At 40.8% G+C, this 24,703-nt stretch overlaps 1 pseudogene; it reads left to right on the top strand.

The window, feature by feature from the left end:
- The first annotated feature begins 1,328 nt into the window (after nt 1-1,328).
- Nucleotides 1,329-21,979, top strand: LOC127755791 (uncharacterized; annotated as a pseudogene).
- The last annotated feature ends 2,724 nt before the right edge of the window (nt 21,980-24,703 follow it).

Below are 24,703 nucleotides of genomic sequence, written 5' to 3'. Positions count from 1 at the left end.
GGTGTCTGTGTGAAAGTTACTAGTTTTGTTGTAAGATTACAACCCACATGCATGTGACATTTAAGGCAATTCCGAAATATGAGGTGAATGTTTTGCACAAACTGAGTTCTTCTGTAAGATAATTGTGCAGGCAATTCCTGTAGACCTCGTATTGCTTTGTTTTTTACGATTTTGTTGGTCCTGCATTGCATAGATGCCTCTGCTGGTTAATTGAATTCATTGAACTTTTCAGTGAGCGTGAATCTGCTAGTGTGCATTTTCCTTTTTCAGCCTGTCAATTACTTCACAAGCTTTCAATTGAGACCACTGCCACATTTTATAGGTACGTGTCAACTAAAGCTAGCTCAGAAGACAACATGTACAGATGACCATAGTATATAACATGGAATTCAATCTTAGATTATTTTATCCTCTCTACTTTTTCTTAACCTGCACGCTCTTGTTTTGTGAAGATGCAACTCTATTTTCTCTCCATTTTCTCCCTTCCATGTTAGCAACTACTTCCTCCATTTCATAATGTAAGTCATTCTAGCATTTCCCACATTCATATTGATGTTAATGATTCTAGACATATATATCTATCTAGATTTATTAACATCTAGATTTATTAACATCAATATGAATATGGAAAATGCTAGAATGACTTACATTGTGAAACGGAGGGAGTATTGAGCGAGGCACTTGCTAAGACAGCACATTGATGACCACCGTGCATGCCCTTATAGTCTCAATTTACTTATGATGTGCTAATGCCTAATGGAATCATATTTTTGTTCTGTCTTTGTATAGTCACCTTGTGAATACCTTCTAGCCAGGCTTCAGTGAATAGTAGCTATTAATTCTTCTGTTTTAATAAAATGAAAAGAAATCTTGTGGTACACTTCTCTGTTTTCCATATATTGTAGAATATTGATGAGTAACCAATGCAATAATGGATAGTGAAACACTTGACCTTGATTTTAGCCAATGCATCAAATTGGTATCTAAATATTGTTTCTCATACAGGTTTATACTAGTGAAGTTAATGGATATACGGAAGGAAGTGCAGTGCCCTATATTCTTAGGTAAGAATATGCTTTCCCTAACTTGCTTCCAGATGTAGAGATAAAAACCCTCTTTACTTTGCACAATTCCCTCTTTACAGTTTCACTTCATATTGTCATTGGCATGTTGGATATTGTTCTGTAGATGTAAGATTTTTTAATCACTATTTTTTATAAAAGTGAAGCAGCAAAGTTAGTAGTCCACATATTTCTGTTATCCAAGTATGTATATAGTTCGCATAAAAAAATATTGTGTATAATTGCTGTCCACTGATAAATAACAAGATGACTAGAGAACATACCTGTTTTACTTTGGTAAAAGCTACATCACTAAGCTCATGTTCTACATATTTTAGAGAAGCACAACTAGACAGAGTTTATTACACTAGGTTGAGTAAGCTTCTCATCTGTGGAATTTTAACTAGCATCTCTGCACAAACTGTGCATAGCTGATAATCTGAATGCCTTATGGCCCTATTGCAGGCATTATCCAGAAGGCAAGGATAATTACGGAGTGTTTGCACCGGTTCTGTAGGGACTGCATAGAAAAATCCATGCGGCTTGGGTATGGTCCCTAACATTATTCACCTAAAATTCTGTCAATGCCATTTCGAAAGAATGGACCTGACTGGGGTTTTGAAATAGAATGTGGTACTTACTTTTTATGTTAAACTGAGTGGTACATTGTTTCATAGAAATGATGAATGCCCAGCATGCCGCACCCTTGCAAGTAGTCATTCGTTGAAGGTTGATCCTAATTTTGATGCTTTAATTTTGACGTTGTATCCAGATCTTCACAAGGACGAGGAAGAGGTGATGCATAAGTTTTCTGGTTGTTGCACTTAGCTATTTCATTTAGTTTCACTACACTTTGCTTGACCACACAGGAACTTGCTTTCACTGAAGAGAAGACTTGTCGCAAAAAGGTGGGTTTATCTGACTGTGTCATAGTATATTTAATGTAGGGAAATTATTTTCCCTGCCCATTTGGAATTTGTCTTCTGTTTATTGTTACTGAAATTAGCTTTTATTTATCAATGGAAGATCCAAGCATCCACCGATGACGCACCTCATAGACGAAAAGAAGCACTTGGGAAGAAGCGCTCCGCTGCAAAAGCAATAGGTTCTTCAAGGTCTCAAGGGAATATGCTGGCAAGGAAGAGAGGACACATTGGTTTTCCTGATATTGTCCCATCTAAAGTTGGTGGTAAGGATAGGGAAGAAAATGACAACAGTGGCTGCGATGAGTGGTCTTTATTTGATGAGTATTCACAAGATATAAAGAAGAAAAGAGCTCGGAGGTGTCTTGTGCCACGATCATCCCCTGCTGGACATAAAGTACCCAGCAAAGTGGACCACCATGAGGAAGGAAATGCAACACATAAAGCAGAATCACTCTAAGACACATATTTGCTGCCCGCTGTCTACAGAAGATCAGATGGATCTTTCTTCTAAACAAGACACATTCACGACAAAAACTGGTTATAATGCCAATGGTTTTAACAATTTCTCTGTGCCAAGGTATTCCTCCTCCAGTTATTTTGCCATTCCTAATTCAGATTTCCACAACTTTGAAGAAGGACGCTCATGCAAGAAGTTTTGAGTGTGGACAAATTTGGGCTTTATATAGTGAAGTTGATAAATTCCCCAAGTTATATGGTTGGATAAGAAAAGTCAAGCTACAACCATTCACAGTGCATTTGACCTGGCTTGAGCCTTGTCCTCAACAGGAGCAGGAGAAGCAGTGGTTAGAGCAGGATATACCTATCAGCTGTGGTAAATTTAAAATTCGGAACTGGAAAACCAAGTATCACGGAAATGATGTTTTCTCTCATTTAGTAAATACGGGACATATTGACTCAAATTGGCAGATTGAAATCCTTCCGTAAGTAGGTGAAATTTGGTCCATCTACATGAACTGGACATCTGACTGGACTCCTTCCAGCAAAGCTACATGCGAGTTCACCATCGGTGAGATCGTTGAGCGCACGGAAGCAAGTATAAAAGTTTCCCTTCTGACCCAAGTTAATGGCTACAGAGCGGTGTTCAAGCCTGACCAGCGTAGGGGAGTTCTGAAGATACCTATAAAAGATCGTTTGAGGTTTTCTCATCAAATACTCTCCTTCCGTTTGACAGAGGAAAGAGGTGGTGAGCTTTGTGGCTTCTTAGAGCTTGATCCTGGTTCTGTTCCTGACATTTTCCTCAACAGGGAAGAAAATAACAATGATGGTTGCAAAGGGTTGTCATCAGTTGGTGATCATTCAGAAGGTCCAAAGACAAAAAAAGCTCGCAAGTTTCATGTGCCACAATCATCCCCCGCTGGACATAAAGTCACCAGCAAAGTGGACAACCATGAGGAAAGACTGGCAAATCGTGTAGCTATTCGGCTAAAGGTGAATCAGTCTGAAGCACATGTTTGTCGCCTGCTGTCTGCAGAACATCATGAAGATCTTTCTTTGCAAAAAAAGGTAACCTTTCAGAAGAATAGTGATAGTTCCAACAGGTTTGGTGATTCCTCTCAGCCAATCTGTCTCTCCCACAGTATATATGCGGCCTCCTCTGGTGTCTCCAGACCAGCTAACAGAAAGAAAGATGTTGATGGCAACAGTAGACTGAACTCCAATGGTAAAAGGAAGTAAAAGAAGAATGATCTTCCATTTTCTGTTCACTTGAATCGTAAGAAAACATTCGGTGATACTGCCCATAGAGCTGACAGACAATATAATCCACCTCCTATGACAAGAAAAGTAGACATTCAAGGTAAAGGAAAAACTTCAGACACAGATGATAAGGACAATGCCAATGCTGAAGCTACTAATACTGTTCGTCAGAATGAGCATTACTGTTCTTTAGAACTTCCGTCCCCATATCCAGATTTCTATGATTTTGAGAAGCTCAGGGATATTAATATGTTCTCAGTTGGTCAGATATGGGCCCTTTACGACGACCTTGATGGCATGCCAAGATTTTATGCTCGAATTGAACATTTTGATGCATCCAGCTTCAAAGCTCATCTCACTTGGTTGGAGTACAATGCAGCAAGTGAAGAAGAGAAGAAATGGGCTGATGAAGAACTACCTGTTGCTTGTGGTAAGTTTTGCTTAGGGTCAACATGACAGACTCATGTTCTCTCACATTGTTTCATGGACAAAAGGCAAAAAGAGGATTGCCTATGAAGTATATCTTAATAAGGGTGAGGTATGGGCTCTTTATAAGGATTGGAGCATGCAGTGGAATTCAGATGCAGACAGCCATCAGTCTTATGAGTATGAAGTTGTTGAAATATTGTCAGGTTTCTCAGTTAATGATGGTATCACTGTTGTCCCATTAGTCAGGATTAAAGGCTTTGTGAGTTTCTTTGCGGCAGCTAAAGACAAATCTGCAGTTGTGATAGCATCGAGTGAGTTGCTTCGATTTTCTCATAATATCCCCTGTTACAGGACAACTGGAAATGAAAAAGTAGGTGCCCCGGCAGGGTTTATGGAACTTGACACTTCTTGTCTCCCCATTGACATGGATATGATATTTCCTTCTGTCACCCTGGACTCTTACATCTCCCTTGGCAAGAAAAAGGGCAGTACACTCATTGATTTGACGACTGACAGTAGAAGTAGTAGAAAGGATCCTGGAAATGAACAAACGGAGAATCTTTCTGAAGCACAAAAGGAGAGTCTTTCTTCTGAAAAAAACTCATCCTTGCCCAAAAATGGCCACGTTGCCAATGGTTTTGGCAATAATTCTGGGCCAGGCTGCCCTTCCCCAACCCCAACTATTTTTTCATATCCTGATCCAGAATTCCATAACTTCGAAGATGACCGCACATGTGAGAAGTTTGAACCTGGGCAGATTTGGGCTTTATACAGTGATGTTGATAAATTCCCCAAGTTCTATGGTTGGATAAGCAAAGTCGAGCGACAACCATTCATAGTGCATTTGATCTGGCTTGAGGCTTCTCCTGAATATGAGCAGGAGAAACGGTGGTTGGAGCAAATTTAAAATCCGGGACTGGAAAACCAAGTATGAGAGAAATTATTCTTTCTCATTTAGTACATACAGGACAGAATGGCTCAAACCGGCAGATTGAAATTCTTCCGCAAGTAGGTGAAATTTGGTGCATCTACAAGAACTGGACATCTGAGTGGACTCCTCCCAGAGTAGATACTTGCGAGTTTGTCATTGGTGAGATTGTTGGGCGCACGGAAGCAAGTATAATAATCTATCTTCTGACCCAACTTAATGGCTTCAGAGCGGTGTTCATGCCCGACAAGCAAAGTGCAGTTATGGAGATACCTACAAGAGATCGTTTGAGGTTTTCTCACCGAATCCCCTCCTTCCTTTTGACAGAAGAAAGAGGTGGCAAGCTCCGTGGCTTCTATGAGCTCGATCCAGCTTCTGTTCCTGACGTTTTCCTGTATAGGAACACTGTTATGGGCTGGATAACGTACCAGCGTTACCGGCGTGGCATGAGAGGTGTGCCAGGCACAAAGGCAGCAGTGGCGGCTGACGCTCTGGTGTCCATGAGTGCTAGGGCCTCAGCCACCCATCCACCACTCCTATAGCCTTCGCAACCTCACCAAGCACTTTAGTTCCACCCATAACAGACACTCCATGACTTATGAATGCTATAGCAGACTCTTGAGACAGTAGAACTGAAATTCGGTCTTAATTATGATATATCTTGATGTATGGTTCTACTCATTTTCTGTGTACATATATGCCTTACCTGTAATCTATTCAGAAACCTGTTACTAACATTCTAATTATGTGGCCTCTCTTACTTGTCAAATGCCATGTTTTGCTAAGGATAAGCCCTGTTCAAAACCATCATAACATGAATTCTATTACAGTTGCCTCTGCTGGCTGCCACCCTGTGGAAGGGGCTGCACTGCAATCAGTACATTTTTTCTCCAAGTGTTTTATGTGTTTAGCGATTTTCTTAATTTCAAATGCTATTGTGAAATCCTGTCAAAATGACATAAGTTGTGTTTGGCTCCTGAGCCCTGACTCCTGTTGGAACTGTTGTCAGCATATAGTGTTGTCTGGCAGCATGCTCCTGTATGTATGAGCCTGTACTTTCTGTATTAACCTTAATACCATCAATGTTTTACCCAGGGATAAGTTATGTTCAAAACCCATCCTGACATTCCATTGTAGAGGCCTCTGCTACTGATTACTGAACGATGCCCATGGAAGGGTTGCAGACTTGCAGTCAGTATCTTTTTTCTTTCTTTCAATACATTGTAATCAGCAAATTAGTGTACCCAAATTTTCCCCAAAAAGAGGAGGCCAGGAACTGTAGTACTCTACACAGTTTTTAGTGTGTTCACTGATTTAATTGGAAACGTAAGAACATCGAAGATGCACGCTACTCATTTTTGGCTTTCTGTAGTTCTGTCATTCTGTTACTCGTCCAGAAAATACAGCCTTTTCTTTTTCTGTGTCGACTCCAATACCATTGACTTGGAACAAATCCTACTTGCTAGATTTGGCAGAGAATGATAAATGGAATGATTCATAAATTACTAATAACCCAGAACATATCTTGATGGGACCACCTATACATTTGTTGACAAATTTTCTCCTAAAAATTTAACAAATGTAATTATAGTACAATCGTAGTGTAATTACATTGTAACTTGCATGTAACTACAGTGTAACTTGTATGTAAGTTTCACGTAATTTTGAATCGTTAAATTTATTACTCCCTCCGTTTCACAATGTAAGTTATTCTAACATTTCCCACATTCATATTGATGTTAATGAATCCAGATAGATATATATGTCTAGATTCATAAACATCAACATGTATGTGGGAAATGCTAGAATGACTTACATTGTGAAACAGTGGAAATACAAGATTTGTTATGGTGAGGAAGAAAAAAAATCACAGCACACACATATGTGAAAGGATTTATTCCCACGACCTCCATTTGACCCAAATAACATGTTACGGAGAGATTTTTGAAAGTTACGTACAAGTTACATTATAGTTACAGTGTAATTATATTACGATTGTACTGTAATTATATCTGTCAAATTTTTGGGGGAAAATTTGTCGACAAATATATAGCAAAATTGTATTAAGATAATTAGTGATTTTTTTATTAAGATTGTTTCCAAGCTACACTACTACATGTATGCGATGTTGGTATCCATGTAGTATTATAAGATTGTTTCCTAGTCAATCTTTGAAATAGGAGGTGGTGTTTGTGCACAAGAAATTTTGCCTTGTTTTTTGGGTGCATGTGTCACACAGTTGACATTTCTCTATTAGAGATTTTTTTGTATGTATGCAGGAACTGATGCGCTAAATTTTCTTTTTTACATATTGGAATACAACAGAGAAGAGGCTGTAAGGCTCAGATAAATTGCAGTGAAGAAGTTGGAAAACAAGGACATTTTTTGTGCCAAAGGCCTTTTCCAGATCTTGACTACATTTGTCAGCTGCTAACTGTCTGCAAAGTTCATTCTTCAGCAAAGGCGAAAACCTACTGAGACTTTGGACTGGTATGGTGTTCTTCAAGTGGAGGCAACAGCAGATGACACCACATTAAAATATCAACATGACAAGCTTTGCCTTGTGGCTTTTATCCTGATGAAAACACTCTTTCTGGTGCTGAATCTGCTCTCAACTTGGTTTCAGAAGCTCATCTAATACTGTGTGATCATATGAAGAGATCTTTGTAGTATGACAGCAAAAGGGAGTATGCTTCCATGAAAGCAGCACACAAATCTGAACATCTCTCAAACAAAAGGGAGTAAGAACTTTGCATTCAAGCTGCATGAACAGGCTGTGCCGTCGAGATTCCTTTTAGCTTCAGCAGCAATTACCGAACTTCGTCAGAAGCGTTTTCGCGCCGATATCACAGCAGACCCAGTATATTAAGCTTTCTTCAACCGAGGGAACACATGGATACAGAAACAAGTTCAAATGTTGAGCAGATCATGGTGCCTTCACCAGCTGCAGCTTGAGCTCCTAGTGCTGGTTCTAATTATGTGCAAATATTGGATGATAATTCAGCTGTAAGTCTATCTACTGAACATCATGTCCCCATCAAATTGGACATCCATGGGGAAAGAAATGCAGAACATGAAGGCGATCAACAGAATTACCAAAAAGAAGCCGGTGATACTGCTTCTCAGGAGTCAGGACTCTGAACAATCCTGTGATTGCCTACCACTATCCAGACTTCTGTGATATTGGCAAGTTTAGAGATATCAACAGGATTGAAGTTGATCAGATCTGGGCACTGTATGACGACCATGATTTCATTCCAAGAGTCTATGCTCGAATAGATCACATTGATATATCCAACCTCAAAGTTCAGTTCACTTGGCTGGAGCACAAAGCTATGAATGCACAAGAGGCGAAATGGAGTGATGAGGAATTGCCTGTTGCTCGCGGAAGCTTCTGTTTAGGAGAAACATGCATTGTAGAAGGGTTACTGGAGCTAGATACTTCAGCTCATCTTTCAAGTGAGTTGGATTCAACATTTCTTTCTATCGCTCTCACCCATTACATGTCTCTCGACACGAGACCGAATACTGAATTCACTAGTTGCGCGCATCCTGTTTCTGAATTCCACAAGTCCGGTTATGTGATAAGTTTGAACATCAGCAAATTTGGGCATTGTACAGTGACCATGATAAGTTCCCCAATCTCTATCTCTGGATAGCCGAAATCAAAGCTAGATCCACTCAGATTGCATTTGACATAGCTAGAGGTTTGCCCTGAACTCGAACAGGAGAAGCAATGGTTGGAGCAGGATACACCTATCAGTTGCGGCATCTTTAGAATTGGAAACTGCAAATCCATGTGTGATTCAAATCGGCAAATTATTTTTTTTCCCAAAGGTAGGTAAGATTTGAGCCATCTACAAGAACTGGTCACCTGATTGGGCTCCTTCCAGATTCAATAGCTGTCTTGAGTATGCCATTGGCAAGATCATCAGGTGCTCTGAAGGCAGCACACACTGTTTTCTCCTCTGAGTGAAGTAGACGACTAGATGGATACATAGCTGTGTTCAAGCTTCACATTGGGAAGGAGATACTGGAGATACCTGAGAAAGAGAACCTCAGGTTTTCGCATCGGATACCTTCGTTCTCTCTGGTAAAAGAAAAGGGTTTGAAGTTCAGTGACTTCTATGAGCTCGACCCTGCTTCAGTTCCTGACGTTTTTCTACAGAAGGAATGGAGGATTTCCACCCAAATTTCAGCTGTTCAACACCTGATTTATCTAAATTTACCCAAACATAGATTCGTCTGGCCATGTTAACTTTCTGTGCAAATCCTCATTCATGTTTACACAGAGAAAATTATACAATTCATTTACGGTACATTGTATTGCAAGTATATCCTAGCAGTATATAGAAGGGTATGTTTGGTATTTGGTAAAAATCTGGAAAGGGCTTTTTAGCCATTTGAAGTTCAGAATTGTTTCAATCGGGAGTACCCTGTCGATCTCGTCGTGTGGTCATGGTAGCGCTCTTCCAGAATACGAAGACGATGCACGTGGAGGCGGCCCGATTCCTTCCCCACTCGGCTTCTCCCGCGTCCCCGGCGCCATGCCTCGTAGGCTCCCACCCTAGCCGCCGGCTTTCTCCCCCGTATTCAACCTCTGCCTTCTCCAAACCATGGCAGCGAGGTTGGCCACGTCGAGCCCACTGCCTCATCCCGCCTCCCACCTCCGACCTCTTGCTCCCACTGTTAAGGTCTAACATGCAGAACCATGATCCATAAAATTGATAGATGAATCTGTTGGATCTGTTATACTCTACCTGGTGTATATACTGTGTCCACCAAATGAATTCTTCTGTTGGTGATGAAAAATGCTGTTTCTCAATCTCCGCCATGGGCACAGTAATCTTATTCTTGCTTTTCAATATGGCATGTGAAGTTCATTAATTCCTCTGGCTAAAATACCATCTTACTAGTACATTGCGGTGGCGCAGGGTGCCTGTGGCATGTGGGCACGCGGTGGTCGATCGCCGTGACGAAGGAAGGCGAACGGCTCAATTAGGATTTCGCTCGAGCGGGATCCGTCATAGGAAAAAAAAAATAAAAATCCCCCTTTTCCTATCTTACTATAAAGTTATCCCCCACTAACTACACTAACTACTTAAACTTAACATGTAAAGATGACACATCATCATCCACTAACAAGATGACACATCATCATCCACTAATTAACAAGATGCCACATCATCATCCACTATCAATCATCACATTTAAACATCATGCAAATACGCTATATCTTTATAGTTTTTAGAATTTAAGAGCTTTTCAAATACAGATATGTTAAATTAAATTATCATCCAACATAATTCACATAATGTTTCAATGTATATCTTTATTATGTTTCATGATATCCTGTATACTTATATAGTTCATCCTCACTTAGTTAGTGCTTAAATGATTAATCTATGGTTTAAATTATCTTTCTCCTTTTTTCCTCTAATTAAGTCATATCATATCAATTGTTTTTACCCTTTAGATGATTAATCTACGGTCCAAACTATCTCTCTACTTTTCTTCTTCCATAAAGTCATACCACCTTACTTTTTACATTTCAATCACCATTCTACATACTATTTAAATTTAAATTATCATAAACCACATTAATTTACTTAATCTGATGTTATCTAGCTATCTTGCACGTTATTTTTTTTATTGTTATCATACTAAATTCCCGCAGCAATGCGCGGGGTTTCACCTAGTTGAAAGACAAATATACCCTTTGTCAATTTATATTACAAGCTAATTGAGTGGAAGATTAAATTAATCTGAACCATTAGATCATTTATACTGGTAATATATACTACTAGTATATTATACCATAAAAATCCTCAAATTATAGTGCTACTCTGTTGCTACCGCATGCCTGATGAGGTCTCAGTGTTAGTGGCATGGTGGTGATTCAATATTCAGTATGGAGTTTCCTCATGCAGACAGTGAGACAGACAATGACCACAGGTCTATATAAATGTGATATGGAATATTAAATTTTATAGGAAAAATTGCAAAAAACCACCCCAAATATCACTCTAAGTTTGATATGCCCCCCTATAAGGAGATTTGTTGCAAATTCCCACCTCCTAATTCACTCTAATCTAAGTGGGACTAGGTTGATTTCGCCATGAGATTCTCCAGGAATCACGCACGTGTGGAGAGAAGGTGCCTAAATCAAACCAAGGTGAATTAGAAGGTGGGGATTTGCAACAAATCTTCTTATGAGGGGGCATCTCAAACTCAAAGTGATATTTGGGGTGGTTTTTGCAATTTTCCCAATTTTATATATTGGAGTTTCTTTTACACATAAATGAAAAATACTTGGGGGTTTTCTGGCTCCACAATGTGGTGGGCTAGTCGGTATGGGTTCGAAGCCTCACCTCTTCTATTTATTTAATATTAGTTCATTATTTAATATTCGCGTTTCTTTTACACATTAAGAGTATTCTCTTTTATTTCTTGAGCACGTGCCAAATAGGGTGCACGTATGTGTAATGTGCGAGCACGTGCCAAATAGGGTACACGCATGTGTAGTGTGCGGTCCGGAAAGGCTATCGTGCAAAAGTTTGCGTGCGGCTTAGACACTTTATACACCATATTCTTTCCTTTATTTTTTTTTGGCACCGTACAGGTTCTATTTTTAAGTAAACTAGAAAAAATATCCATGTGTTACAACGGGTGAAGGTTATCTTATTATCGTTATATGGTTTAGTTAAGGTGAAATTCACTTGGGAATTCGCTTGGATATATATTTTTCTAAAAAAACCATGAGCTGTAAGTAGGAGTCCGATCATCTCAAGTTAATATGCGAAACTTTTATTTAAATTTCTTATACGACTCCTTCTGCATTTCCAAAAACGAACGAACTTAAAACCCGACTCAAATACGGATCTGTATTTCGAAAACCAACTCATACACGGATAACGTACCAAAGTACCGGCAAAAACATCTTCAATTTTTAAAATAGTAGAGATTTATAACAGAAGTTTATATGTTTGATTTGGATTCAAATATTTTTTTATATTAAAAGTTTATACATACACATAAAAAATTTCTGAAATAGCTTTTTTTTGTTAGGCTAGATGCATGTGAGCCGGGCCAAAAGTGTTCGTGCTTGAACATTCATCCATTAGGCACACCCGTCCATACGTGGCTTTCATTTAATTGGCAATAAATGGGTAGATAATACTCCATCTGTCCCATAATGAAACCATTTTGAGATAGACACGGATATAACGAAAGTAGATAGAAATGATTGGACGAGGGTTATGATTAAAGGAGAAGAGAATGGTTGTGATTGGTTAAGAGAAAAAGGTAGGTGAAGAAATAACTTTATTTTGGTACACGTTACTTTGCTAAAAATAGAGATAGTAGCATTTAGCATGGACAATTCCCTTTCTTGAGATGGCTTGAATAGAAGATTCATCCAATATCTCTACAATCTTAAAAGCTAAATCATCCTCCTTTATCCTCCAACCGAGCGCACCACCTCCCATAACCACCCGATCAATATGTTTTATGTTAAATTACCTTATAACCTATATCTATTTATATGGGCATGGTCCATTACACCGAAGGCAACCACCAGATCAATGTTTTATCTCAAATCACCCTATAGTCCATTCCTACTTCTGTGGTTATGACCCGTTACAACGTACATTTTAAGTATAAAGAAGAGAAGTTTCCTGTCTAATAATTTCATGAATCATTACTTCTCTCTCTCAATTACATTCATTTATTTTTCTGTCAGTTATACATTCATTTTTCCTTAATTGTACATCACGATACAAATTACTGCAAAAGAAACCCAACTATTAAATCCAACTATTAAATCCACAAGTAATCATAGAAAGCGTCAGGCAGGCAGGCAGTCAGTCAATATACTCACAAGTGGCCAACGAAAAAAATATATATAAACTCCTAGTATATAAACTTCATAGGAGTAGAAAAAAAAGTTTAATTGGATCATGCTATTGCAAATATGCATATTCAGATAAATAACATTACAATTCGCATATTCATACCGTGTCATTGAAATTTTACAATAATAGAATCATGCCACCGCTGTCACATTTCCATCCATCTCTTTCTTGTTTTCCGTTTTCTCCCGTCTTCTTCCATCCATCTCCTTCTTCGTTTTCTTCCTTCTCTCTTCCATCTTCTTCCCATCCGTCCACTCCGACGCGCCACTGGAGCGGGTTCGACGCAGGCTGGTGGCTCGGCGCGGCACCTGGCCTGGCGGCGGCCAAATCGGGCGATGCGGTGGCCAAATCCGGCGGCGTGGCACGTCACGCCCGCTGCGCCGCCACCACGAACGCCTCGACGCGGCGACGATGCAGTCGGCGGAGAACCTCGTGCTAGGGCAGGGCGGCACGGTCGGCGCCATGTAGTCCCTGCTCACCTGCTGCAGGCTGCAGCTCATTGGCCTCACATCGGAAGCCAGCATGAAGTACCATGTCTGGCTGGGCAATCGACCGATCAAATCCACGAGGTAACACGCCGTCTTGTTGATGTTTGTCTGGGTGACAAACTAGGAGCCGCCACACACGAAGTCATTCCGACGCCGAGCGCCGACCAGGCTGCAGCACCGCGCCGCCACTTGCGCCGAAGCAGCACCAAGGCCGCAGTGCGCCAAGGTGCCGCCCGCTATGCATGCGTCACGCCGTCGCTCGCACCGTGCCCCGGCCGCCGCTCGCCAAGTCCGTGTCGAAACCGCGTTGAGGCCGCCGCCCCCCGTGCTTGCGCCGGACACCACACCACCGTGCGCTCGCCGTCAGCCGCAGCGCTGCCTTGTGCCGGCCGCCGCGCGGCCTTGCCCCGGCCGCCACGCCGCCGTGCGCTGGCCACCAACCGCGCATGGCAGGAGGAAAAATCAACGCACTGGCCACGGTGGCGTTGGTGCCCCTGAACCTCCACCAGACATCATCCACAGCCGCCAATAGGTGGATCGATCCCCCCGGAAGAAATCGGTAGCTCAATGGAAAAAGACCGGAAAAAAAGAGGAAGAAACGGAAAAAAAGAGGAAGATGGATGGAAGCCTAACAGCAATGGTACAATTCTAATTTTATAAAATTACAATGGCATAGTTACGAATTGACGAATTGTAATGACATTTATCTAAATATGCATATTTGTAATGGCATAGATCCAATTAACCCTAGGAAAACGTGGGGGTCTCCCTAGAGATGGTAATGGGGACCCATAACCCGAGACCCAACGGGTTTTTACTCCATTAGGAGCTAATCGTGTTCTAACTCTTATACCCATGGATCTACTAACGGGTGAAAACTCTTACCCATTAGATACATGGATATAGGTATGTTCTTTACCCACCTGTACCCACCAACCCGTGGGTAAAAAAAACCTGTTGATTGAGCCTAAAACTATGAGCCATATAGGTCTCAACGACTACTAAATCATAGCATAAAACTCCTTTCACATCTTAAGCATTGTTCTAGACTAGTTATATAAAATTATTAGTTGATTTCTTGATTATGTAATGTAGTTGTATAATTTTTTACTCGCCTTTGAACACTAATATTAATAGCATTGTTGCTAGAGAAAATATTAATGGTTTACAACTCTAATATGGCTAATTAGAGTACAAAACTATAAATACTACAAGTCAATTATATGGGTATGGGTGCCCGTTGGATACCCGTTACCCGCATGGGTGTGGGTATGGGGACGATTTTGTACCCGTGACGAGTGTGGGTATTTAAGTGGGAATATTTTGATATCATGCGTGTGGGTATGGGGCAAGGGAACCCGATGGATATGCACCCGTTGCCATCTCTCTCCCCCACTGTTTTTCGGTCAAAAAAAAAATAACCCTAGAAAAAAAGACCCCTATCACTCACTTCCGTTGATCTCGAGAATTTTCAGTATATATGCTATCTGATTCGTAGCACTTTCAGCTTTTGCCACTCAATTCGTAACACCTTCAGAATATGCCACCAGAGACGCGAATTGTTTCGCTCCGTGACACTCCCTCCATCCGACGTCGCATCCGTCAGTCGGTCCGTGCCGTGCTGTCGTTCGTCCATCGGGCAGGGAGCAGCTCGCTCGTCGGTCCTTCCCGCGCGAGCCACCAGCCGGCGAGGTCCTCCCAGCGCTCGCCGCCGACCGGCAATGACTTGCGCGTGTATCTTGCTACCGTCGAGCGCCTCCGGCCGCCGAGGTCCTCCATGCGCACACATCTGCCCGCCATCAGCAGTCGATGTCTTCCCAGCATACGCATCCGGCCGCCGTCGAGAACCGCCAGCTACCGACGTCCTCCCGATTGGCACATTGGGGCGTTCGGCCGTCATCGACGAGCTGCTCCTCGCGCACGGCGTCGGCCGGCGAGGTCCCCCGCACGCAGCTCGCTGGCCGACGAGGTCCAGCCGCCGCCGGTCGCTTCTCCAATGGCCTCAACATCCCGGACATCACCAGCGAGCATGCACACATTACTTCATGTCGTTCATCGGTTCACGGCGTATTCTTGTTTGTGAGTATGCTGTTCTTGCTCGTGTCCATGGGCAGAGGTTGTACGACATGGGGACGAGGAGGGTGCTGGTGACAGGGACAGGGCCGTTGGGTGCACGCTGCGTGGCCGGAACGGCGAGTGCGTGTCGCAGGAGATGAACGCTCGCGTCGGCAATGCGGGAACTCCAACTCCTTCCGCGTCCACTAGCTTCGACTGCAGCCGGCGACGCGTGCAGGAAGGACCTCATCGGCCGGCGGCTCGCGCAGGGAGGACAGATGAGCTGCTCCCCGCCCAATGGACGAACAACGGCACGGGCACGGACAGATTGACGGATGTGGCGTTGGATGGATGGAGTGGCACGGAATGAAACAATTCACGTCCTCGATGACATATTCTAAAAGTGTGACGAATTGAGGGGCAAAATCTGAAAGTGCGACGAATTGAATGGCATATACTGAAAAATTATCCTTGATCTCGAGGACTTCACTTCCCAGCATGACACGTGTCCAATTCGACCACAGTAGACTACTCACTCTGTCACTCACCTCACCTCTGCCTCTGCTCTTCCTCTAAGAACATAACGACACCCACCGCCCACCCCGGTGGCTCGCCGGCGCCGGCCGCCGCGGATCACGCTCTAGCCCCAGATCTGCTCGGAGGTAGCATCTGTTCACGCATTTGCGTCCCATTGCCCCGAGTTCTCCTCTTTATTGGGTAGGTTGGTTTATACCAGGTTGTGCGTGCGTGTTAGGTTTTTTTGGATCAGAGGTTTGGTTTTGCGTTCCGGGGGTTAGTGTGTTCTTCGCGAGGATATGGCCAGCGATTTGATCGTGCAGACCTCTTAATTTAGGTGCTTTAGGAGGCTAGGGTAGTAGACATCGAGTAGGATCGAAATATTTCCCCTCTTTCTTTTTCGGCAATTTTTTTAAAGATTTTTATGCATGTATATATGCCACTTCAAAATATGGTTGTTTGGAAAGATGCCATCCAGTTTTTTTTCAAAACATTTCAAAATGGATCCCTTTTGTTTTGAAGGAACTGTATGTCATTTTTCCAAATTGCCATTTTCTGAAGTGAATAAGACTACACGAGTATATCCAAATGTGCTTTCCTTTTTTTCCCAGAGTATTCATAATTTTGCCATATATATTTTTTCTGTTAATAAAAATGCTCTTTTGTATGCATGCAGGGCCTGATGCACTGAAAGTTCTTCTCACATTTTATAGATCTTGATAACATGATAGGTAGAGCATGTTAATGCCATTCTGGAACAAGTATATGTGAAGGGTTTCTTGGTCAAATTTCTGGAATACTTTGATGGAATGCAACAGAGAGGAGGCCTTCAGTGCCAGAGAAATTGTTGTAAAGAAGCTGGAAAATAGAGACTTTGTCGGTGCCCGCAAGATCGCGATTAAAGCTCAAAGGCTTTTTCCTGAGCTTGAGAACATCTCCCAGCTGTTAACTGTCTGTGAAGTTCTTTCTTCAGCTGAGGCAAAGATATCTGGAGAGTTGGATTGGTATGGTGTTCTTCAGGTGGATAAAATGGCAGACGAAACAGTAATAAGAAAGCAGTACAACATACTTTCGTATCGGCTTCATCCTGATAATAATACTCTGTTTGGTGCCGAAGCAGCATTCAGATTTGTTTCAGAAGCTCATGCAGTATTGAGTGATCACGCGAAGAGGTCTCTGTATGACACCAAAAGGCAGCGTGCTTCAAGAGAAGTGGCCAAGGAGGCTACACAACCACCAAACAAGACTGAAGCAAACATAAACAATTTGGCTGGATCCATGCCACCATCTGCTTCTGTGCTTGTATGCTGGACAACTAGCTGGGTGGCCCGTGCAATTGCGCGGCTAGTACCCATACAAAATTATCTATTTTTTAATATGGTTTTACTTAAAATTTATTAAATAGCTATCTTATTGTCTTAAGATTTTAAAAGACAAAACCTTATCATCCTCGTGCTTCTAATTTTATAGTTTTTAAGTCATATCAGCTGCTACACCTTACTTTGTCACGCCTTTTTTATGTGCTTGCTCGATCCACCACTGATTCTATTTATTCTTTCTTTTTAGAACATTTAAAAATCGGACCTTACAGTTTTCAAAGTTTATTTCTCGTTGGATTACATTTTTATAAATTTTAGAAGTCCCATCAAACGTTGCCACTATACTCCTCTATGGCCCGTCCGCTGCCTCCTCTTTTTATTGTCTTTGAGATTTTAAAAATCGAACAAAATTATCGTTTGGGTTTATTTTTTTTACTTTCTAGAAGTCCCGCCAAACCGTCAGTGGTTGTGCCATTGTACTCCTCTACGGCTTGCTCGCTGCCTCCCCTCGTTATTGTCATTGAGATTTTAACATCAGATATGATTATATTGAGGTTTATTTTTTACTTTTTAGAAGTCCCGCCAACCGCCGTGAACATGTTGCTTAATGGCATGTCCGCCGTCTCTCATTTTAATCATCATCGAGATTCTATTTAGGGTTTTGTTAATATTTTTAGATATCTCATCAACAGTCAACACTCAACTGCTTTACAGGTCTGATCGAACTGTCAGCGGCTTCGCTATTATACTCCTCTACGACCCGTCTGCTGCCTCTCTTCTTTAATTTTTTTTTTCAGATTTTATTATCTGAACATGATTGTTATTAGGGTTTATTTTTTTTACTTTCTAGAAGTCCCACCAACCGTCGTGACCATGCTGCTTAACGGCATGCTCATCGTTCCTCGTCTTAATCATTATTGGGATTCTATTTAAAGTTTTGTTTATAGTTCTTAGATGTCCCATCAATCACCAGTTCACCACCACTCTACTTATTTACAGGTGTATTATCTTCCCTCTTTATTATTATTTGTCATCGTTGTTTTAGAGATGGACTTCTTTCTCAATCTACCACTACTTTTATTCTTCTTGGAACCTTTAAAAATTTGACCATGTGGTTTTTAGTGTTTCTCATTGAGTTTTGTTTTTATAATTTTTAGGAGACCCTCAACTGCCGCCGCCATACTCCTTTACGGTTAGCCCATTGCCCTTACTATTTATTATCATTAAGATTTTAAAAATCGAACCTGCCATTACCCTATTCCTTTGCCACCCCTCCACTTGCCCTCTTAAAAATATAATATGATTACTGGGATCAAATCATATATCAATTACGTGACTTGTGATTTACGATGCGTCACTGTGTATAAATACTTACTAAATGAAAATAGCTATTTTGAGTATTATTTTACATGGACCCTTCTTTTAATGTATTTACTCCTAATTTTGACGATTTATAATTTGTATAAAGAGTAGTACAGTCCTGAACTTCTGAACGTATCTAAGCTAGTATTAATTTATTTTTATTATGATTTTTTTGATTTAGAATTCGTATTTAAATTTAGTTTAATCCCGCATTGTGTTTCATTTGTTTTTAATCTGTACGGTACGTACTTGGCGGTAGTAATGGCGGCAATAATCACTTTACATAAGTGATGTATATACTTACGTTAATTTGAAGCGCTGCTAGGGTACATAAAAAGAAGTGCTTCTATGAAGAAAAGAAAAGGCTGAGTTGCCTCAATCGGACAATAAGTCCTATTCAAATTAAGCTGCCTTGGTTAGGAGTCCGATCCAAGTCAGATCGTATATATTTCTATGTTTGATTTTTATAATTTTATTTTATTTTTTTATTTCAAATTTTATTTAATCTTATATTGGGTTTTTATGTAGACTCTTCTTCCAATATTGCTTAATTTTTAATTACGAATTTTAGTTATTTTTAAATTATATTTCTATATAGATTCTTCTTTTCTTTTTTATTATTTACTAGAAAAAATACCCGTGCGTTGCTACGGAAAACTTAAAATTAGGATAAACCTTTTAGAAAATATTCTTTATATTGCGCATGAACGCAATCTTGTCTAGAACTCTAGACAGCAGATAATTGTTCAAAACGATCTATTTCACTTGGCTCCAAGTAAATCTTTTAAACAGTGTTCAACTTTTGTGATCCAACCACATTAATAAAATATACTTTATGTCACGCGGGAATGCAATCTCGTGTGAAGGTAACACTAACTATTTTTTTTTCAAAACGGTTTATTTCATATATCACCAGGTAAATTATTCTATTTTCACAACACCCTGATGCAAAAATAATTGAAACCGGACCATGACACAGACTTTGAGTCGCACATGGACACGATCTCGACGGGACACTCAAACCCAACCCACTCAAATCTCTACTTGAATAAAGAAAAAACAAAGTCCCAACGTTCGCACCTATGATGCTGTAATCAATCAAAATATGCACTGACATTGAAAAAGCTTAAGACGAAATTTAAAGGATTAGAAAGTAAAGCACAAAGGAAATAAGAACAGAAGCTGAGGGTGAGGGTGTCACTCAGGTGATCAACATATCGCATATTAGTCTTTGATTCATATCTGGTTGATGTGCGGGGACACATGCATAGGGATACTGACATGAAGCTGAATCGGTAACGAGCATGAAATGAAAGAATGAAAAATCGGCAAGACGGACAGGAGCGCGAGCGGGAGACATACGGACGAAGGACGGATGGACCAAAATTGGAGTCGACTAGAAAGTTTGCTGGTTCCCACGCGGTTGACGACGGATATAATTAAAAACCTACTCAAACACTTATGACGTACCAAAATCTTAACAAAAACATCTTAAATTTTTATAATAGTAGAGATTATAACGAGGGAGTAAGAGAGAGGAAATTACTGCATAAAATCCAAATAGGATTTCTGTTCACGCATGCTTATTACTGATTCACAGTAGTATTTGTTTTGGTGCACTATCTTGGTTCTACTCGGATTGTTTTCCCGTAAATATATGAGGGCCCTGTTTGGAATATTAGCCCAGGGCTAATGTTTAGTCATAAATTGGTAGGCTAAACATTAGTCTAGGGTGGTATGTTTGGATCCATAGGCTAATTCAAAGCTAATTCAAAGCTCCATGAAACCATATCAAAAGCCTTCGAGATGTCAAGCTTCAGGAGTAAAACTTCCTTTTTTTGCCGGTGGAACTGTTGAGCCATACCTTTGACAAATATGAAATTTTCATGTATGGATCTGCCTTTGATGAATGCCGTTTGTGTGTGGGGTACCAGATCATCCAACCTTGTTGCCAGCCGCCGTGCCATTACTTTTGTTGCCAATTTGGAGAAGCTATGAATGAGACTAATTGGCCGATAGTCCTTCAACATGGTTGGCGCTTCTTTCTTCGGAATGAGTGTGATTTGTGCTGAATTCAACAATTCAAGATTTTGGCTATTTCCAGTGCAGAATTTCCCCATGGCCGCCAAAAGGTCATCCTTGATTACAGCCCAGCATTTTTGGTAGAAGAGCGAAGTATATTCATCAGGGCCTGGCGACTTCTCAGTTGGCAGATTTTTTATTGCTGCCCAGACCTCTTCTTCAGTAAAGTTTTCATCAAAGGATGCCAAGTTTCCTTTAGCCATCTGAATGGACTGCAAGTTAAATTGCTTTGAATCACCTTCTGCCTACCCCATGATTGTTTCAAAGTATTCGCAAGCTAACTGTTGCATGTCAATTTGTGTCGTGGCCACTTTGCCATTGTGCTCAAGCCTTGATATTAAAGCATTCCTTCTTCTTGCCCTCAACTTCATGTAAAAGTAGGCAGTGCCAGCATCACCCTCCTTGAGGTTTCGAATTCTTGCTCTTTGTCTCACTCTTATTCTTTCAAGAGAGGCCAAGGCGAGACATTTCCCCTTCAAGGCAGCCCTCAGTCGGCGTTCAAGGTCGGTCAGCAACCTGCTTTCTTGTGCCACATCTAACCTCAGAATAACTTCATTTGCAATTTGAATTTGTAGCCTGAAGTAGCCGATTTTCTTTTGCCCCCATTGAGAAAGCTTGAGTCCTCTAGTAAGCAAAGTTGAGATGGAACCGTTCAACGCGGATTTGGCCTGGCTTGAGGCTTGCCCTCAACAAGCGCAGGAGAAGCTCTGGTTGGAGCATGATGTACCTGTGAGCTGTGGTACATTTGAAATCCAAAACATGGAAACAAAGTTTAATGAAAATTGTGCATTCTCTCATTTAATAGAAACCAAACAAATTGGAGCAAAGTGCAAGGTTCAAATACATCCAAAGATAGGTGAGGTCTGGGCCATCTACAAGAACTGGTCAAATAAGTGGGTTCCTTCCCGCAGCACTCGTGGTACTAAGTATGCTATTGGCAAGATCGTTGACTCCACTGAAGCTTTCACATTATTTGGTTATCTGACTCTAAAGTTGATGGTTACATCTCTGTGTTCAAGCCTGATGTACGAAGGGGAATACTGAAGATTCCTGTGAAAGAGAGCCTGAGGTTTTCTCATCGAATACCATCGTTTTGTCTGACAAAAGAGAAAGGTGGAAAGCTCCATGACTGCTACGAGCTCGACCCAGCTGCTGTTCCTGACGTTTTTCTACACAAGAATTGAAGGAAAAGAACTCCCACAAAAAAGGACTAATCTGCAGAAATTAAGAGTGAAGAAATCTCATGATAGAGTCCTCTAGTATTATGATATGTATATGAGTTTCTGTACAGGGGCGCTCAATTATGTTAGAAAAGTATTCATGTTTCATAATCATGACTAATTTGTGTTGCATTTCACGCTTTCTGGTGAAACTGAACTACAATTCTGATCTATTGCTTTGCTGTCTGAAGAAACTAAGAATATGTATTCTTCTAAAGTTTGAATTATGTATTTATGATACATAACATTAATGTACTTATGTGTCTGACCATCAGTCAATGTGCATGTTCCTATATTTCAGCCAAGTATTCATGTTTCAGAATCACGCTAACTTTCTAGTACTTCATTTCGCTCTGAATAGTAACTAGCTCGCATGTTGTGGTGAAATCAAACTAGAATGCTGAACTTCACCAGCTTGCTGTCTGCCTGGTTACTGATCAGGTTCCTCAATGAATTTTTATGCAACTATTTAAATTACATGAATATATCTAGGTGCCATGGCACCTAGGTGTGGCACCTAGGTATAGAAAATACTTTCCGTCAGGCAAGGTGGTTGTTGTCTATTTTTTGACCCTCCCCTTCTCCTGAAATCTGAAACTGCGATGAAAGTAGACTACCACTTATTTTTTGGGATAAAAGGTACTTTACTCCGGTTTTTAATAGATGATGCCGATGATTTCTCGACATATGTTTGACCATTCATCCAAACTAAAAAAAAAGAGCAAACAGGAAAAATATATGTCATGCTTAAAGTGTGTTTACTCATAAACCGAAACACAACTAAATAAGTGATATTTATGTAATTTTTTAGTAAGAAAAATGTTCAAAAGTCAAAGACGCCATCTAAAAAACCGGAGGGGATACTTACAATCGTTTTGCAGAGTAAACTACCGTAGCTTCTGGTATCTGCACACCGTTGATATATTATACGCTGCATATAGGATTGAATGTTGCTGTGCATCTGCGGTTCTTGGTTCATATTTACCTGTTGTGTGCGGGATCATTTGTAGGGGTGAGTATGAAATATCATCATCCATCTTCCACATGATTTACTTTGCTTTGGTTCAGAGTTCAGACTGTCATGAACTTCCCCAGTTACCTTCATTTTGCATAATCGATCAGAAGTTCAGACTACGTGTGAGTATGTGAGTATGTGATTGCCTTTCATCCAGTTTCAGACTACGTGTGACACAGGTTTGCAACCAGCTAGCTTCCAACTATCAAGTCTGAAAGGAACATCACCGGTGGATCATTTCATATAAGCGTTCAGACTTCAGAGTTTCAGAAATCAGAACTCTGTCAAGAAGAAGCTCGGAAACTTGTTCGATTTTTTCGATGGAGAAGTTCAGAACTTCAGATACATATCATAAGACTAGTCTACCATATGATCTTAGGGCCTGTTTAGTTGGTGAAATGAAAATTTTTTAGGTGTCACATCGGACGTTTGACCGAATGTCGGAAGGGGTTTTCGGACACGAATGAAAAAACTAATTTCATAACTCGCCTGGAAACCGCAAGACGAATCTTTTGAGCCTAATTAAGTCGATCGTCATTAGCACATGTGGGTTACTGTAGCACTTATAGCTAATCATGGATTAATTAGGCTCAAAAGATTCGTCTCGCGATTTCCATGCAAACTATACAATTAGTTTTTCTTTTTATCTATATTTAATGCTCCATACATGTGTCCAAAAAATTCGATGTGTTGTTTTTATGAAAAGTTTCTGGGAACTAAACAAGGTCTTAACTTTGAGTCTTGAGGAGGTATATTCAGTTATTCGCTCTTGAATTCTTCAAGCATCGGCAACCGACGGAAAACGAGGAAAACACTGGCCCTACCCTTCACCTTGCTTTGCCCACATCACCAACACTAGCCCACCACCTGCTGCTGACCTCGCCGCTTCGGCACCGCCACCGCTGCCCACCGCCTCCCTAGGCCATCCCTTTAACTGTGATCCTCCACTTCCCCTCCCTACTCCCGAAACCCTAACCCTACCTCGGTGCTTGTCGTGACGTGGTCAGGACCGCGCGCAAGTTTGTTTGCTAGCACGTATACACGAATTAGCATTCATGCTTTTTCTTCGGCCTGCTTTTGCATGGTTGTGTGGCTGTGCTTGTGGTGAAGTGGACCTTTTCTTGATATGGGCTTTGTTTATGTCTTTCAAACCTTGACTTTTAAATTTACTAGAAAAAATGCTCGTGCGTTGCAACGGGTAAAGATGATTGTCAATGATATATTAAGAGCTGAGTAATAAAATGAAATATTGAAATCACTATACATTATAATTAAAAAAAAGTTAATGAAAATTCTAATGTTGGGATCACTATAGATTATAATTAAAAAAGTTAATGAAAATCTTTCCTGTGTATTAGGCCGAAAGCCTTCCTTCCTTTTCAGCCCTAGGCCAGTCCGCTACCTCTCTCCGTTTGGCTTGCTTCCTTCGACCTATCAAATCCACCCAAAATTGGTTGAGGGTTTTTAATCCACTCGATCTTCTCTTTCCGTTTTTCCTAAAATCAAACTCGGGGTAAAAACGATTAAGGAAGTTCGTCGGCAACTATTAGATTAAATCCAGCAAAATAAAGCCAGGAAAATCATAGAGAAAATAATGAGGAAGGAGTGGGAATCGATTTTTTTCAATCAAATTGGAATAGAAAACGCACGATCGATATGGAGCGTCATCATCG

Source organism: Oryza glaberrima, chromosome 11 (genome assembly GCF_000147395.1).
Source record: "Oryza glaberrima chromosome 11, OglaRS2, whole genome shotgun sequence".
Lineage (NCBI taxonomy): Eukaryota > Viridiplantae > Streptophyta > Magnoliopsida > Poales > Poaceae > Oryza > Oryza glaberrima.
Note: the sequence above shows the minus strand (reverse complement) of the source record. Positions and strands in the feature narration are given on the sequence as shown.